This window comes from Panthera onca, chromosome A1, assembly GCF_046562875.1.
Source record: "Panthera onca isolate mPanOnc1 chromosome A1, mPanOnc1 haplotype 2, whole genome shotgun sequence".
In the NCBI taxonomy this organism is placed as follows: domain Eukaryota; kingdom Metazoa; phylum Chordata; class Mammalia; order Carnivora; family Felidae; genus Panthera; species Panthera onca.
Window position 1 is genome coordinate 32,178,561 of NC_138339.1, and position 19,611 is coordinate 32,198,171.

At 36.4% G+C, this 19,611-nt stretch overlaps 1 pseudogene; it reads right to left on the reverse strand.

Annotated features, from left to right (window-relative positions):
* Nucleotides 1-15,749: 15,749 nt before the first annotated feature.
* Nucleotides 15,750-17,071, reverse strand: LOC132680756 (thioredoxin-like protein 1 pseudogene; annotated as a pseudogene).
* Between the last annotated feature and the right edge of the window lie 2,540 nt (nt 17,072-19,611).

Here is a 19,611-nt window from a genome sequence, read left to right on the forward strand (position 1 = left end):
CTAAATTTAAAATCATTTGACCATTGGTGTTTTTATCTTTTCTTTTAATACTCTTCTTATTCAGTGTTCTAAATATCACTCTCCTAGTCATTTTGACTCTATATAATTATATAATTTTTTAGAGTTTACTCTAAGAATGACAAATATATACTTATTTTTTCTCAGTTTGTTTAGAATCACTATTTTACCACTTAATTGGAATATGGAAATGTTACCACTAAAATTTCTCTCCTTTATGCTTCAGCTGTTTTTTATATTACCTCTACGTACACTAAAACTCCCATCAGAGAATGGTCTATTTTGTACTTTCAACACCCGAACACATTTTACAAACTTCAAGAGGAGAAAAACAAAGTATTATATACACCTAGATATTTTCCCTTTGTTTCTCTTTCTTCACTCCTGATGTTCCAAGTTTCCTCCTGGTATCATTTCCCTTGGATCTGAAGAACTTCCGTTAGCAATCTTCTAAAGCGGGGCTGCTGCCAAGAACTACTTTCAGTTTCCTTTCATCTGAGAAGGTGTCTAATTCCCCTTAAGTGCTGAAGGACATTTCACCCATACAAGATTCCAAGTTGACGCTTCAATTCTGATGCCACTTCCTTCCGGTAAGGCACAGATTGGGGGTGAGCCCAGGATGTCACAAATGGCTTGACAGTGTGGTCTTCCTGAGTGCCTCCTCTTTATTATCTCCCAAGAACTTTCCAGTTCCAGCTCTTTGCAAACTTCCAACCAGAAAACTGCCCTCTCCCACCCTGTCCTGGGTTACACACATCAGGGCAGAGAGAAAAGGAAAACATTAGCACAGCAGGTCTGATGACACCTTCTTGAAGCCACAGCTGGATTGAAGGAGACGACACTTCCCGGCCCTCTAGGTTTTGACTGGTTTCTGCCTGGCCAGTTGTACTTTATGGAGCTTATTTTAGGATTCAAAATGCTGTATTGTACATAGGAAGCGTGCTACCTTCTTATTCGTATGTTTACCATATACTTCGATATTTGTAGTGTTGTGTACTGGAAGAGCCAGTTGTATTTCCAGGACAAGTCACAGTGTATGCAAACTTTGTTTTTCCCCTTCAAGGAAAGAATGTTTTTCTCCAAAGAAAACTTAATAGCAATTAAAAAACAAAGGGGAGGAAAATCTCTTGCCACTACAACTCCTCCAAAAGTAATAGAGGAAAAGAAGGGGAAAGAATCCAAGAAATCTCCCCAACTCTCTCTGAGTTTTAGGAATTTCTTTTTCAGTTTCTTGAGTTAGAACATTTGTCTTCTTCACAGTGCTTATTCTGGATTGTGCAATGTGCTGAGTCCTGGCTAGGACACACCTGGGGAGAAGGAAATGGCAAACACACAGCTGGCTCAGTGGTACTTTGAATTTTGGTTCTTCCCCAATCTGTCTTATATTTACTTCTTAGAGTTCTCATATAGCTGGCCATGCATTCTGTCCAGGTTACAATTGAGTTCAGTGGAAGATAAAGGGGTGTTGACACCATTGTACGCAGGACCAAAAGTCTGTAACTTAAATTTTAATTCTACTGATGGTATCTTTCTCTGTAAAAACCGTCTTTTGTTTTTACATTTTAAGCAAATAAGTCTTAAGCAAGTAAGTCTATCTTCTTTATGTCTTCTGAATATGCTATTAATGTACGTTTCCATCACAATTTTAAAGCATGTTCTCTTTTATTTTCTCCTAATTCATTCATAGATTTACAATACATGTCTTTCATCTATCCATACTATATTATTTTTTTCCCTTTCATAGGTAGTAAGTTGCAGTAATAGATTTTCCAATGTTGAACCATGTTTGTATTTGGGGGAATGAACTCACTGTGTCCATGATAAATTATTCATTCAACACATTATTGTTTAATTATTATATATAATATATGAGTGAGGTAGGTTTATACTTTCCCTTTTGTTTATGCTATTATCTTGTTTTTTTCATAAGAATTATGCTAGACTTTTAAAGTGGTTTAGAAAACAGACCATTTTTTGTTATATTAAGAATTCTGGGCATTTTAAACATTGGATGTGTCCTTATTATCCTTTGTTATTTTAAGAATTCTGGGCATTTTAAACATTGGATATGTCCTTATTGCTCCTTCTCCTCCAACATAAAATACAATGTGTGGAATGTAGTAACTCTTCAAGAAATATATGTTCACAGACAAAAGAAAGGATGAGTGTAAGAATAAACGAATCCATTTATTTTTAAATTACCTTGGAAATTATATCCGTTGGAAATATAGCCATCTTACCAGGTTCATAGAACTATCAAGTGCTATGCATGGTATTAGATTCCAGAGAAATAAAAGACATTTCTGACCCTTCAAAGAGTTTCAGATCTTAAAGATCCTAAAAATTTGCTCCCTAACGACTTATGTGCCCCTATAAAACAATAAACTAATTAATGCAATAGATACAATAACTAAATAAAAATATATTCCCAAATCATAAGTATATTACTTATAAATATTTTTCATGCATTTTATTTCTTAAATTTCATCTATCCACTGACTTTTATTATGTAAGCTTTATTATGTTAGACAATAAGCTTCATTCTCAAATATGCTGATATAAAAATTAGGAATATAGAATACTCTTGATAAAATATAAAAGAAAAATAATTATCTGTTAAAATATCAATTATACCATTCTGATTATGACTAATAAATTTAATCAGCTAAACATTTTTCTTTAATCCTATATTGCCAAATGGAAAATAAATAAATAGGAATAACATAAAAATAATACGAGACACTAGTAATTAATGAGTTTCTTATGTGAGAATAATTTTATAGCTATGGTGCAGGTAATAATACCAAGAAAAATCATTATAAGCATTCTCCAAAATTCGTATTAAACCTGAAAAGCTATGGCAGCTTACTCAAATCTTTAATATTTTTTAAAAAGCTAATTGAATATTTTTCTTCTGTGTGTTCTTTTCATAAACTCTTTGGTTTCTTCCTGGAAAATGAATTCTGACAGGGAAAAATCAAACACTCTCTTCATAGCCAGGCAAACAGAAACAAATGAACTAAATGGAGTCAGTTACACAGAAGTTAACTTTATAATGTCCTATAATAGCTACCGAAAGTACCAAACAGGGCATGAATGGGCAGTTTCTTCTCTAATCTCTGAACTTTCCTTGAAAAAGAGTTGGGCAGGATACAATGTGTGTGGTGTGGTAGAGTGTCTTGCCTCAATGTAGCTGTCAATGTAACTTCCTTCAGAGGTATGTCTCAAAAAGAATAGTGTACCATCAGTGCTTGCAAAATAAAGTTGAACAGATCCTCTGATAAAAGCCGTTAGTTGAGATGATTGAGACAGACTCATACAGCTATCCAGCTGCCAAGGCCTCAGAGTCCTGTGGGAAAAATAAATACCAGAAACTTCAGAGAGGGGATGCTGGAAATGATTGTTCATGAGCCTCCCTTGAGAGCGGCAGGTAGTAGTCTGGCCAAAGAGCCATTATTGCTTAGAATTCTCTGGCTTTCTCTGCTCTAGGAGAATGAATCATCTTTGACATCTTGGGCAAAGGTACAGATTGTAGATATTCCTTCTGGCACTCACTGTTTCCCATGAGGAAATGGATAGGGTTAGAGACACAGTTCTGGAAGCTACTAAAGTTTAAAGGTCATAACTTCTAAACCTGTTCTGGTCTTCATATTTCTAGATAATGTCCCCCTTCTCCACCAAGGAGAATTATGGGGCCATCTGAACTTCTTCAGTCTCCTATCACCCAACTGGTCATAAGAGGTCCACCCTAGATCTTCCTTTAGTGTGTGTGTGTGTGTGTGTGTGTGTGTGTGTGTGTGTGTGTTTTATGGTATTTCTGAAGAAAGTCAGCTGAAAGTGCTACTGTGGAACCTGGGAAAAAATGTGTTTGGTTTTAGCTATACACCCCAGGTACAGCATCTGCCAGAGATAATTTTGACTCTAACAAGAAAACTATGACTGCCACATACTTGATTCTTAACATATACAATATCTTGCGATGATTCTTGTATTTCTGCCTTAAATGGACTTTATGAAAAAGCCATTTTGGAGAATGCAATCTTTGAGATTAGTAAGATTTAACTAAATAAATATCAACAGTTAAAACCATTTTTGATCAAAATCCATTCAAATAAATTCACACATAGGGGATGTAGTAAGCCTCTTCTTGACAATTCTGGTAATAGTTATGCCCATATATTTCTGGACTGTGCTCTAAAAATTGACTTTGCATAACCATTGGGAGGCTAAGGGGGAATTTTGCATATGATTCCTGTGAGCATTTAAGTCTTTAATTATTCTGCCTATTACCTCATTGTGAAGTAGTCTACTTTTATTCCTTGATATCCTTAAAGTCCTTGCATGTAGATGGCCATCCACTCTCTAACTAGTTGCTTTTAATCTGTGAAGGGTTGGGATAAGATATGACCAAAGTTGTTCAGATTGTATGTAAACTAAGAATAACTGGGTTCTGAATGAAAATCTGAGAAGGTTTCCAAGACACAAAATATATCTGTTTAAGTGCTTAATATTTGGCATTTAATTTGGTTATTTTTTTCTTGTTTGTTCTTAGCAAACAAGCAATTTTATCTACCCAGATAAGAAAATTTCCAGGAACTGTAAAGTATCACTGAATTGGATTATTCTACTTGTATTTGATTTTTATGTATATTTTTCTAATCTACCATTTATGTTTAGATCCCTAGAGCTGGAAGAGTTTTTTTCTTGCATCTTTGATAGTTTATTCCCAGTAGTTGAACTCCTAATAAGCTCTATAAGTTTAGTGAATATGTGAAAATAAAATAAAGGAAAAACAAAAAATCTATGAGTTCCATCTGTAGAAAATAAAGCTTTGTTTTAAACATTCATGATGCAGGATGACTACTTAAATGCTATCATAGTGATTAGTCAGCAGTGTGTTCAGAAGTAAACTCATCTGAGTTTCATTCTTGTCTCAGGCAGAAGTGAAAATGTCTTGTACCAATGGTGAGTCAGCCTGACTTATCCCTCTTCCCTCAGCCCGCACACTCACATATGAGCAGGTGCTGATTAAGTCATGTTCTAAAGTTTTGAAAGAATAAAATCAATTATTAATTTGTCAATTTGAGATGATGAATTGCAACTCGGTTTTATAAGTCGTTTGCTAATTGCCCACCTAACATTCAACTTCAAACCATTTTTGAGAAAGTTTTGTCATCTACTGAAAGCAAATTTCAAATGTGCCTTTCTTTAATGCTGAAGCTCTAAGCTCTAAAATCTAATGTAAAATGTCTAGGTCTCTTCATTTTCTTTTTCTTCTAAGACGAACAAGTTGTCTTAGGTGATCTCTTCCTCCTTAGATTGTGTTTCCTTATCCCCTTAAACAGTCAGGAGGAGAGTGAAAAATTCAGTTCATCTTGTGAGCCAGAAATTTATACATGCGTAATAAAACAATAACTTACATTTTTTTCAAAGCAGACTTTATCCTTTAAATTGTTACCATGAGTTTTCAGAAAAACAATGACTAGATGGAAGCCAGAATTTTTACTTCTTTGACTTGTTGATTCATCTGCCTCCATGACACAGGCCAAATATCTGACCCAAATATTCCTTCATTTTCATCACCCAGGGAATTTTAGAGCAAGAAGTAAACTAATGATGGAGATCATAGCATGGAGAAACCCATAAAAATTCAAGTTCCCTGTGGAACATCCACACCTGAAGTTATATGGCTGTATACAGGGACACTAAATGTTGAGGTGTAATATGATTCTTTAACCTGCCTCTAACAAGAATTCTGCAGCCTCTTTCTTGGGCTTTCTTCATGCTCACCTGTGTTTAGAAACATGTAGAGATCCTGGGGCACCTGGGTGGCTCAGTCGGTTAAGCATCCGACTCTTGGTTTTGACTCAGGTCATGATGTCACAGTTTGAGCATGCAGCCAGCCCCACATTGGGCTCCATGCTGATGGTGCAGAGCCTGCTTGGGATTCTTTCTCTCTCCCTCTCTCTCTCTCTCTGCCCCTCCCCCAATCACTCTCTCTGTCTCTCTCTCAAAAATAAATAAATAAACTTAAAAAAAAAAGAAAAGAAACATGTAGAGATGCTGTATTGAATAAGTCAGAGGAGTTAAAACAACTCCTATGAGAAAGAGAGACAGCCCCTGGGGAAGAATAAAATACATTTGGAGGGACGAGAAAAGAACAAAGTAGGGAAGATTTTTAAAAATCCACGCAGATTGTGTTTAGGGAGAGAAAAAGAATAAGAATCAACAGATTGACATGTAACTTTTATTCTGTGTGACTTTTTTTTTTTAGAGTAAGATAGTGAAGGAGAGTGTTAGAAATTTTCTTTGTATTATAAATATAAATATTATTGTCTTTTGGAACCTTACTGCCATTCAGACTTCCTTAGAATTAGTTGCAAACAGGAGAATGGTGTGGTATTTAAAGCACAGGCTCTGAAACCAGATTGTCTTGTATAAACCCTGGTTCTCCTATTCTGTCTAAACTTGAGCAAGTTACTTAACCTCGCTTCCTCAGTCAGTGCATCTGTAAAATAGAGGTAATAATAGTATGCACCTTATAAGGTTTGAGTAATACATGAGCTAATATATGAAATATATGAAATACAGAGTACCCCTTGGTGTGTGTGTGTGTGTGTGTGTGTGTGTGTGTGTGTGTGTGTGTTTAGAGATCAAAACAATATTAGTTTTTTAAAAATATATAAATTTGCATTTATATATTTTTTTAAATCTGATACTGTGTGAAATGGATAGTTAGGTAGAATCAAGTCTCATATAAGTTATAAATAATGCCAAAATATATTCTTTAGAATACTTAAAAGCTACTGAAATAGTTATTTATTGGATTTTTTTCTTTATCAATACAACTCCAGAAATACTTTTTAAACCAACTTTCTTAGAAAAAAACAAAAACAAAACAAAAAAACAAAAGATCTTTTAAATCCCAGTTATTCATGATATTCACTTATCTGAAAGTCACTATAACCATGGCCCAAACTGGTGAATTTCTATGTGAAGTGTTAGCAATTCAACCCCACTGACACATTAAAATAAAGGGCTCCAAGTACCACTGAGCTTCTTATTTTTTAGTGAGAAATTGGAGACCAAAGAGAGTACGAGACTTGTACAAGTTCAAATAGCTAACTTGTCAGAACAGCATGTGACAATTGACTCTGGAGATAGGCCAAGAAACTAGACTCACATGACAAAAATTAGGAATCTAGAGGGTCCTTAGATTAAGCAAACACTCAAAATTCAGGAATACTCAAGAGAATAGGGAGAAACAATGAAAAAAATCCAAATAGAAACCATAGGGACATGAGTGACAAGGGGAACTTGAAATTGGCGCAGCTGTGACTCAGCTAGGAAGCTCTTAAGGTGGTCAAAGTGAGTGAGGTATTGTCCACAGAAAGGACCAGTCCTGACAAGGTAGGCACTACAGGGAAATGGGAAGGGGTGCGGGGTAGGATGGGTGGCTGAGTAGCTGAACAAGGGCCTGAAACTGTAGGTATTTTTCTGGGAAATTCTTGGTGATAAATCAATATTTGGAAACTCTGAGGAAAACCGTGTTGCACGAACACTATTATTCACAACTGAACCAGTTCCTTCTCTTACCTACTTATCACACAACAAATGTAACCACTTGTTTACCCATTTGAATGTAATCTAGATTATCAGGGACAAAATAATAACTTCCTTCTAATAGAGGTCCATGTGAGAAGAGAGGTGTTAATTCAAATGTAGCATATTAGAATAGAGTAGGCTAAATTTATTCTTTTTACAGACAGTGCTTATCAGAAGTCATAAGACTCAAGAGACATAACAGAATCTCTAAAGCTCTAATACATGCCCAAATAAGAGCAATAAAGCTCTAATACATGCCCAAATAAAACTCTTATTCTTTGTTGGGTCTTTAGAGATGATGAACTCTTGAACTCTCAAAACTTATTTTTGACAAGAATTTTTAACTGATGCTCAGATCACCCTAGAGTGCAATGGGAAAGAGAAAAACCACAAGAGCTTTCCTTTTCTCATGAGGCACATGATGTACACTTCAGGCTACCACAGGGCAGTGGGCTATCACTAAACACTCAAGACTCGGATGAGAATTGTACTAACCTTTCCAATTTTAGTGGACCTTAATGGGCTATTTGCACAATAATTTACTGCTGAAGATAATTCACAGCCCACACAATTCTACTTAAAGCCCATCCTGCAGTGTCTGAAGAATTATGACTTTGTTCTTTAGCTTTAATTAGCTGGCAAGGCAGGAAGGTTAATGACATTGGTGCACATTATTTGCAGCTATAACTATTTTGTTCTGACAGAAGATGTACAGAAAGAAAATTCATCATATCTCAGTGAAAACACTTAGCCAAAAGCATGGAGGAGATGTTCTCTAAGTGTTAGATAGGTTGGAGATTGGATTAAAATACTTAATGAAATTATTCATCCTTAATCTTTTGTTGTAGTTTTCTGAGAGACTGATAAATTTGTCTAACCCTTTAATATTGTAACCATAACAGTAATAACCCCAGTTTTCTGATCCATGAGTAGCAATTTTATGCATATACCTAGACTTATGTGACTGTATGCAGGGATGGAGAATTTGAATATTCCCCACTCTTGCATGCCAGGTACAGCCTGACACAAGGTCCCTACTCCGGCATTCTCTAGTTGGCACTGCTTAGGACAAGACCTAGGGACATTTATATTCTTCTCAAAGGGCTTGTCCTATAAATTGCCTATTTCTATGAAAAAGAGACTGGAAAATGTCAGAATCTACAGCAATGGAAAAGAATGCAGAAAATGGCAAAGAAAACCTTCTCTCTCTTTGACCTTGGAGAGAGTGTGTACTCCAATATAAAGAAGAAATAAGCACAGAATACCACTAAATATGTTTTTATTTAGCATCCTGGAATTATTGCCTAAAATATGGCCAAATTCTGGAGGCTTACTGAGTCTTTTTTGCAACTGTTTTTGGTAGTAAGTATGTGGTCTTGATGAGACTAACATTATGCAAACTATGTCAAAATTGCTGTACTATACATTCCTTGCGAAAGGGATAACATTACTTTTTTGACTTCTTCCATCTTTAATCCTTAGCAAGTACCTGTTAACATAGTCATACTCAATGTATGTATGTGTGTGTGCACATACATAAATATAGATGTAAATACAAATAGTAGCTGATTTATTTATTTACAACATTCAGATTAGAGAACTGATGTAGTACTTTACATTTTACAAAGTGCTTTTCATGCACACTTAAATTTATGCTTCATTGGAAAACTGCTATAGAGCACACCTATTCCCTGAAACCTCAAGAGACCCAATGACACAGTAAGAAATACAACTTACAGGTACTTAACTACGGCTTAGCAAGAATTTCCTTATTGGAAATAGGGTGGATGCTTGAATAATGAAGTTACACACCTCCATCATCCACATCCATGCCCACCATCTTCGGTTCAAGTACATCTTGAAGTTTACATCTGCAGTGTACGTAAACTACAGCTGGGAATCCTCTGAACTGACAGGTTTTCAGTCTACCTGATGAGCCCACCAAACTTTGGGCAGGTTTTTGGTAGGAATAAGGGGAGATGACAGAGAGCATGTCCACTCATTTGTAGCTTTGATCTGGTATATATCTTTGATTATATGTTTTTGGTTTGGTTGTAAACCAAAGAGGAAATGACCCTGTATCTGAGTGATCATTCCACCCAGTCCTCAAACCTAAATTAGCTTTTGTGGTCTGTTCTGGTTCAAATGCCCAAAGTATTCTAATGTGAATGGTTTCTGTTTTGACTTAACTTACAAAAATACTTCTTTATGGCATCTTTAGCTAAACAAAGTTTTATTTTGTGTATTTGATGGAGAGAGTTCTTGAATTATTATTATTGAGGATTTATGGAACATCTCTTACAACCAAGTCAATTCCTGTGAAGAATTTTCTGTGAAGAAGATTTCTGTGAATTTTCTGTGAAGAAGATTTCAATTTTCTGTGAAGAAGAGAAATGAGGAATGTAGTTGTTATGGGCTGAATTTGGCCCCTCATCTCCAGAATTCATATATTAAGGTCCTAACTGAGCCCCAATACCTCAGAATGTGATTATGGTTTGGAAATAAGATCTTTGCAGAGGTAAATAAGTTAAAATGAGATCACTAGAGTGGGCTCTAATCCAATATGACTGGTGTTCTTATGAGATTTGGACATAGAAGATTTGAACATAGACACATACAGAGGGAAGACGATGTGAAAACATCCATCTACAAGGACATAAAGAGGCCTAGAACAGATCCTCCTTTCATGACCCTCAGAAGAAGCCAGCCCTCTGATACCCTAATCCTGAACTTCTAGCTTTCAGAACTGTGAGAAAATAAATTTCTGTTGTTAAAGCCACCCAGTCTGTGGCTTTAGCAACCTTAGCAAGGTTTAGTTATAGCAACCTTAGCAAGTAATACCACTTCATATATGATTCTAATTCACTAAGATCTTTCATTTTTTTATATATCCATGGATATGAGATGAAAAGAAATAAATTTAGGCTACTTAGCATTTTAAATACACATATAATGAAACAGCTTCCATTTTTAATAGCATCCTTCTGCTATTGGAGAGGAGTGGGGGAGTTTGTTTTGTTTTGTTTTGTTTTCTGTTACCATTCAGAAGATGATTTCCAGAATGATTTTATTTTTACATGCAAAACATACTTAACACAATTTTTGGACCACATAATTCAGTAAGCACTGTTCCCTTTCTGCTCTGTTTCTCTACTACATGGTTTTCCAAAACGTCAATACATAGGTAGAACCTGGGAAGAATCAACCAGCTAATATAATTTATCTTGAGGCTTTTGTTAATTTTACCTTTCAGTGACCCTGTCCATCATTTTGGTAAGCTCTGTCCAAATTACTAATGCTCTTAGATTTAGTTACGAAGGTATGGCTCTGGCTACTGAGATTGCCAGTTCCAAGTCACATTGTTCTTGACCTTTCACTTGTCTGCCAAAAGTTACATGTCCTAGTGCCCATTTTTTCAGGGATATCTTATGGGGTAAATTTGCTATCCTATAAAATGTATGTTTGCTTCTGCATGTTTATTTCTTCATTCCGTAGATAATTATAACTTAATGCATATTGTAATTTTCATGTAATACAAAAAAAAAAAGATTCCTTATTCTAGTTCTATCCATAATGGCAAAAAAGGATATTTTGGAATTAATGGATTTTTTTGTTAGTTATAATATCACATTCATATTTGGTTAAAAGTTTTCTGAATACCCATTATGTATTAGACATAGACTTTTAATACCCATATCATATATGTATTACAATCCCTATTTTACAAGAGGGTAGCAAAAGCTTTAAAGAGAGGTAGTAATCTGTCCTAAACCACAGAGTTGATAAACAGTGAAATTGACATTCAAACCCAAATTCTGACCAGGTTTTATTATTATTATTATTGTTGTTGTTGTTAATTTGCTGCGGTTTCCCATTTTGATATCCTAATGTGTTTATCAATGTTAATAGAAAGAAACCAGGGGAAAGAATGGAGAAAATATTAAAACCAAGTATGAATTTTCTTTTCTATATTCCATCCCCTGTTCTGTCCTTGAATCTCTGGGGAGAAACACAAAAATTGGTTTGAAGCCTAAGAATAGGCAATAATATTTTGGCAAGAAATAGCAGGCATCAGAAGGCTCTAGTTGTAAACAGGAGGTCCCGGGTGCTTCCACAGGATAAATGCTGTTTAAAATACACATCAATGTAATATCTGGACAGCATTCTAAAAACAGAGCCACCTATTTAAACTCCCTCAGTCAAACAAATATTTCATCTCAACACTTTGCTTACTTGAAAGAATATGCAAACTTACTTGAAGAGGCTACATGTTCTAAAAAATAAAAGAAAACATGTACACAGAATTTCCCTTTGAGCACATCATTGATTTTTCTAGATGTCATCCTGAAGGAAGCAAAAATTATTACAACTCACGGGCAAAAGCATACTTGACAAATGTTAAGCTTCTAGTTTGAGGTTGGGAAAACTATCTTACCACATCTGAACTGCATAAAAGGACAAGTCAGCAAGACTAACCTGTTTTTTACTTATTTTTTATGCTTATTTATTTATTTTGAGAGACAGAGAGGGAGGGAAAGCATGAATGGGGAGGGGCAGAGAGACAGGGAGAGAGAGAATCCCAAGCAGGTTCCATGTTTTCAGGACAGAGCCTGATGTGGGGCTTGATGTCACAGACCTGAGATCATGACCTAAGCTGAAATCAAAAGTCAAATGCCCAACCAACTGAGTCACCCAGGCACCCCCAAAGTTACCTTTAAAAATACACACACACACACACACACACACACACATCCTTTCAGAGATTTCTAATTAGATATATTTTTCCTAGAAGAGGTTTATATATATAATGTATAAATACCAGCTAATCTAGGAAAGAGCAGGATAAAAAAAATGGGTGTTCTGGTTTAGGCTTAGTAGCTGTATGCCTGGGACATCAGAGTGATCATCTACATTTTCAGTGGGACTGACAAAATAACCAATTTTAAGAATGTTTCTAGCAATAAAACCATTTTTTAAAAGTTTTTATTTTTATTTATTTTGAGAGAGAGAGTGGGTAAGGGGCAGAGAGAGAGGAAGAGAGGGAGAATCCCAGGCAGGTTCCACACTGTCAGCGCAGAGCCCCACATGGGGGTCAAACTCATGAACTCTGAGATCATGTCCTGAGCCAAAACCAAGAGTCGGATCTTAACCAACTAAGCCACCCAGATACCCCAGTAAAACCATTTTAATACCCCAGAAAACCTACATGGATTTCTATAAATATATAAAATGTGTATGATAACATACAATATGTATCTTTTTAAAATTCATATATATATATATATATATATATATATATATATATATATATATTCATTTTATATAGATGCAGAGTTGCTTTGTCTGAGCTGAGCTGAACTGCAGGTGTGAGGCCTGGTTGCTTCACTGTCTTCTCAGGCTCCCAAGAGATTATTGATGACCACAGTTTGGAAACCTCTCAACCTTGATCATTCCTTGATGTCTTCTAGGTATGGAAGTTACCTTTGCATTCCTCAAATGTGTAGCCAGCCAGTATATTAGCAAATAAATGAACTTTAGTAAGAAGACCACTGCATACATCAGACATGGCAAGAACATTTAATTCCAGGGATAATTCTTTCTAATCAATGGGTTAAGAATAATGAGAATGCTATGATAAATTTATTGAATTCTGCTATGCATCTACGAGTTGAAGTTGTACACATCTGTGTACACATTTGCAATTCCCAGCATAGTCACTTGTATACATTATATTCAAAAACTCCCATGAATAGAAAAATGTGGTGATAGTAATATTGCAAAATAATAACTGAATGCTTTTCTCTTCTGTTCTTTTTTTTTTTTTAACATTTATTCATTTTCGAGAAACAGAGTATGAGTGAGAGAAGCAGAGAGGGAGACACAGAATCCGAAGCAGGTTCCACACTGAGTTGTCAGCACAGAGCCCAACGCAGGGCTCGAACCCACGGACCACGACCTGAGCTGAAGTCAGACACTTAACTTACTGAGCCACCCAGGTGCCCATTTTGTCTTCTGTTCTATCAGCAAAAGTATATCTATGAAAACTCATGACTTTGGATGAATAAGTTCTAATTGTTCTGTTTTTTCCTGGAAGGAGAACATAGTTTAAAGAAGTCTGATAAATGGTATGAGAAAGGAGTCCAGTGTTAGAGACCAAAGGGATGCAGCCAGAAGAAAAAAAAAAATGTGGGCTCTAGAGCATCAACTATGTAACTCAGTCACAGCACCAGATAATTCATTGATGACTGCACCTCTCTTGGGAAAAGTATTTTCAATGATATCCCTTGAAAGAGACAAGAAATCCTTACAAAAAGATGACAAACCTGGATTGAAATTCCAACTTGGTTATTTGCTACAAATGTACTGTGATTCTCAATTTCTTTATAATAAAATGATGAGTGTATCAACTATCTAGTTGGATTGTTGAGAGTATCAAAAATAATGCAAGAAAAATGCTTGCCACATGGTAGATGAATGGTAGCCAACATCATTGGTCTTACTTTACACGGTCTTGGAAAATGTTGAACAGAAATCTATTTCAATTGATAAATGGTAAATTTGAAAACGAGAATGAATGGAGGTAAGCATTTCTTGTGTAATATTCATTGCCTATTGAATCCATTCCTTATGTTAGCACTTACAACTCTGCCCCCCACCCCCCTGTCCCTCTTACCTTCACTGATCTAAACCTCCCCATTCCCAGATATGAAAGGTTTGGGGAAAAGGAGGGCCTAAAAAACAAAAGAAAACAGAGTTTTTTCTTTCAAAATAAGCCAGGTCCTGTGAAGTAAACTGCTGAGAAATATCAACTTTATGCTGTATCTTATTTCTTACACCACACTTTAAAAAGTAATAAATTGTTTATTGTGAAATTTGTTTCTTGGATGAAAGAGAACAATCTCTGCTCTCAGCGTGCATAAATTTAGGATTGGGAACTACATGCGAAATCTTTAATGTTCTTGTGAAATAGCTCATCACCATACTTGACAATTAAAAAGTTACCTCAGATTGGGGGATGGGTGGGAAGGCAATACAATCCTTGTCATGAGTTATTAGTGCTACTTAGATAGTTCTTTATCAGTCCCACATTTAGATAACTGATTTGAGTCCAATTTCTCAGATGTGCAATTTAGAGTCATTCCTGAAATCTCATATGGAGTGGGGGGAGGGAGGTAGACATTTTAGAAAAAAATAAAACTGAAACTGAGCTGAGAAATGTAGGGTACTCTCAAGGTTGTAGAATCATGTCCTTCCCCAAAGAAGTGCTTCTGCTCCCCCAGGATGTATCCCCATAGAAATCCTTGGGCTCACTTCATACATCATAGGACCCCCTGGAAGGAGATCTGAGTAGAGGCTCTTTGGGGCATCCTGTTTCTGATTAAGAACATTCGTCTGATTCCTTACTCTTTTGATTACATTCTATCTCCTACAAATTCCACCTTTCTGCTCAGAATATTCAGTGGAAAACTGGGAAGAGTCTCTTAGAATGTATGAATCCATAGTTCAGAAATATCCTTTCACATGGGATTTTCATGCATTTTCCATTGTCCTTCGAATGTATGAAGGGGCAGTACTCATGGCTATCAGTGTGGACATTATGTCCCAGAATGTTTGGGTCCAGCCACTGCTGGAAGATACCAAAGCTGTGTACTCTTGTGCCCTCATTTCACACAGAACATCAACCCATTTCCAGCTGCTTAGAGGAAACTGTTACCACCACTCATCACTGCCTACTTCTTTGTTATCAGTCACCTAAACTGGAATTTCAGAGAAATCTTCCAAAAAAAAAAAAATACTGCAAAATTGTTCTCCAATAAAAGTTTTCTATTGACTATCCAGAAACTGGATGGTTTCATCAGTTCTGCTAAGGGTCTCACCATCTCTCCAATTTTGAAAACTCTTTCCTAAAAAGAGGGGTGTTGGGAAACAATGCAAATTAGCCAATCAATCTTAAACTTGGGAGGTTAGCTATTGCTTTTTTTTTAAGCTTAGAAAAAGTAGTGACTTTTATTTACCATTGCATTTATCAAGATTACAATAAAAACACTAGTGATACCATCTGAAAAAGAAAACAATGATTTGTTGGTAATTGCAATGAATGGAATATTGACAGTCTCTGAGGACAATCAAGAAATTATCCAGGAGCTATAGACCTGATAGCAATATGGTCTTCGGGTGTCTTTTGTGGCTTTTTTTTTTTTTCCAACTACTGGCTTAAAGTCATTCATATTTGTTGCCTGGATTCCAGTACCAATAAATGTAAGATATGGAATGACTGTTTCTTTACCTTGATTATACTGAACAACTACAGCTACATTGTGAAGATTAATAATAATGCAGTAGGACAATGCTATCATCTTTAATATTATCCTCTGTTAGTTCCAGAGCTTGAGTTGATCACTTCTTTCTGCTTCTTCAAAATCCATAGATTGAAGTAGATTGATAAAAATTTTTACATATTGGGGCACCAGAATGGCTCAGTTGGTTAAGCTTCCATCTTCGGCTTAGGTCATGATCTAGCAGTTTGTGAGTTCAAGCCCTGCGTCGGGCTCTGTGCTGACAGCTCAGAGACTGGAGCCTGCTTCGGATTCTGTGTCTTCCTCTCATTCTCTCCCTCTCCCCCACTTGTTCTCTCTCTCTCTCTCTCTCTCTCTCTCTCTCTCTCTCAGAAATAATAAATGAATAAACTTTAAAAATTAAAAAAATTTTTTTGCATATTTAGGACCCTGACCATTACATGGCCCTTGCAATTTCATTGAATAGAGTTTAACAAGTTGCTTAAATGCTACAGTAATAAGTAGCTGTTCTTCACAATCAGATTCCAAGAAGGTCATGCCTTTTCAGAAACAGTTGTCCAACTCATACTCTTTGCTTTCATTAAGGCATGTGCAGCATATTAGAAGGCATTAAATCTATATAGCCTTTTGAAAGATCTGTGTCCTGTTTTTGTAAGTACTGCTTGATTTTTTTTTCTTCTAATCCCACAGCATCACCTCCTTGATATTGGTCAATTCTCCTTTTGTTTTGAAAACACAGAAACATTGGTGTTGCTGATATATTGCATTTGCAGCTGTTCCCTGACATTGATGCGCATCGACTTCCAAGAAAACTGCTTGCGTATGCTCGTTAACTCCTAGAACTGAATGCCGCACCCTCACATGGTGAACCTGACCGGGGTGAGTCTGGAGCCTGTGCCATGCAGTTCAGGCTGGAAATCTGGGTAGCTGCCCACTGGCTCCTCTGAAATATTTCCCAGAGAGCTCAGCAGGGCAGCTACCAAAAGCTGAAGACCCAGGAGAGGGAACAGGTTCTGGAAGGCTGAGACCTGTACAGAAGACGTGATGACCGAGGAGTCTTTCTCTGGACTCAATGCAGTCTGCCAGGGAGCAGAACTGCCAAGAGGGTGGGCATGGGAGAGGACAGGGAAAGGGGAGGGAAAGAAAGACATGTAGCCAGGGTTTACTCAGGATATGGCAAGAGTGTGGTAGGCAGAATAATGGTCCCCCAAAGATGGCCCCATCCTAATCCTTGAAACCTATGGATATGGCACCTTACATAGAAAGAGACATTGCATGGGAATGCAAGCTGGTGCAGCCACTCTGGAAAACAGTAAGGAGGCTCCTCAAAAAACTAAAAATAGAACTACCTTATGACCCAGCAATTGCACTACAAGGCATTTATCCACAGGATACAGGTGTGCTGTTTCAAAGGGACACATGCACCCCAATGTTTATAGCAGCACTATCAACAATAGCCAAAGTATGGAAAGATCCCAAATGTCCATCAATGGATGAATGGATAAAGAAGATGTGGTATATATACAATGGAGTATTACTCGACAATCAAAAAGAATGAAATCTTGCCATTTGCAACTACGTGGATGGAACTGGAGGGTATGATGCTAAGTGAAATTAGTCAGTCAGAGAAAGACAAATATCTTATGACATCACTCATATGGGGACTTTAAGAGACCAAACAGATGAACATAAGGGAAGGGAAACAAAAATAATATAAAAACAGGGAGGGGGACAAAACAGAAGAGACTCATAAATATGGAGAATAAACAGAGGGGTACTGGAGGGGGTGTGTGAGGGGTATGGCCTACATGGTTAAGGGGCATTAAGGAATCCACTCCTGAAATCATCATTGCACCATATGCTAACTAATTTGGATGTAAATTTTTAAAAAATAAAATTAAAAAAAAAGTAAAACTTAAAACATAAAAAAGATACACTGTAAAAAATTAAAATAAAAGCAATGATCTCAGATTGGATTTTGGAGATAGAAACTGAAGCAGCTCATTCAAGATGTCACAGCCAACGCTATAAAATGTGAAATGGCTCAGAGCCGTGGAGTGAGTGACATGAATCATTTATGTACCAAATATATGTAGCATGTTTGTATATGGCAGGGATTTTCTAGGTACTGGAAATAAAATTATCTGATTCAGGGAGCTAATTGAATAAATAAGCAAATTTTATAGCAATGTGTGTGTAAGAAAGTGATCATGAGTGATATAGAGGAAAAGGGTAAAGAGACGAGAGAGTTCCAATGGGCTACAGGAGTCAGCTTGGCAGAAACTGCAGTGTTAAATGGGAAAGTAAGACAGTAATATACAATACACATTTGTTCTGGTTTTTCTGTTTAACATTTTTTCAAACCTGGTGATTTTTAAAGTATATGCTCATTGTAAACATAAATTATAAGCCCCCTACCTTCTGCTCATTGCATATTCCCACCCTCACCCCCGTGTTTTAGTCTGTATATGAAGCCATTATTAAGAATTTATTTTGGGGGGTACCTGGGTGGCTCAGTTGGTTAAGCACCAACTTCGGCTTGGGTCACGATCTTGCAGTTCGTGGGTTCGGGCCTCACGTTGGGTTCTGTGCTGACAGGTCAGAGCCTAGAGCCTGCTTTAGATTCTGTGTCTCCTTCTCTCTACCTCTCTCCACTCACACTCTCTCTCTCTCTCTCAAAAATAAATAAACTTTAAAAAAAATTAAAGGGGCGCCTGGGTGTCTCAGTCAGTTGAGCATCCAATTTCGACTCAGGTCATGATCTCACAGTTTGTGAGTTCGAGCCCCACGTTGGGCTCTGTGTTGATAGCTCGAAGCCTGGAGCCTGCTTTGGATTGTGTTTCCCTCTTTCTCTGCCCCTCCCCCATTTGTGCTCTGTCTCTCTGTCTCTCAAAAATGAATAAACGTAAAAAAATTTTTTTTAATTAAAAAAAATTTACTTTTGTCTTTTCATAATTTCTTGTGATAAAATTACGCTACTTTTCTTGTGTTCAATTGCAATATATCTTGGAATCTCCCCATTTCAGAACATATATTTTTTTCTCATTGTTTTGCACTGTAATATGAGAATTGTATAACATTAATGAATTTTATTAAACCAGTTTCATACTCATAGGCATTTAAATCATTCCACTTTTAAAACATACTTCAAATACAATTGCAAGGAAAAGCCTATAACATACCTTAGGAAAATTATGTGTCATGTATTTATGGAGTAGAATTGAAAGGTAAAGTGATTTATATTACAAAAAAATTTTTTTGATGGATAATCCCAACGATAGTACTGATTACATGTTCTCCCAAATGACAGTACAATTACATGTTAACCAATAGTATGTGAGGGTATTGGCTTCTTAAATGTATATATTGATTTTTTAAAGTTTGTTTATTTATTTTGAGAAACAGAGAGAGTAAGCAGGGAGGGGCAAAGAGAGGTGAGTGGAGGGAGGGAATTCCAAGCAGGCTCTGTACTTTCTCGGACCCACGAGCTCTGAGATCATGCCTGAGCCAAAACAAAGAGTCAGACATTTAACCTAATGAGTTCCAGGAGTCCCTGACTTCTTAACTTTAACTGATACTTGCTATAACATTCTGATAGTCACTTAGATGTTATAATGTTCCAATATGATTAAAATTGTATCATCATTTTTATTTACATATCTTGAATTATAAGAGAGGTTAATCTTTTTTT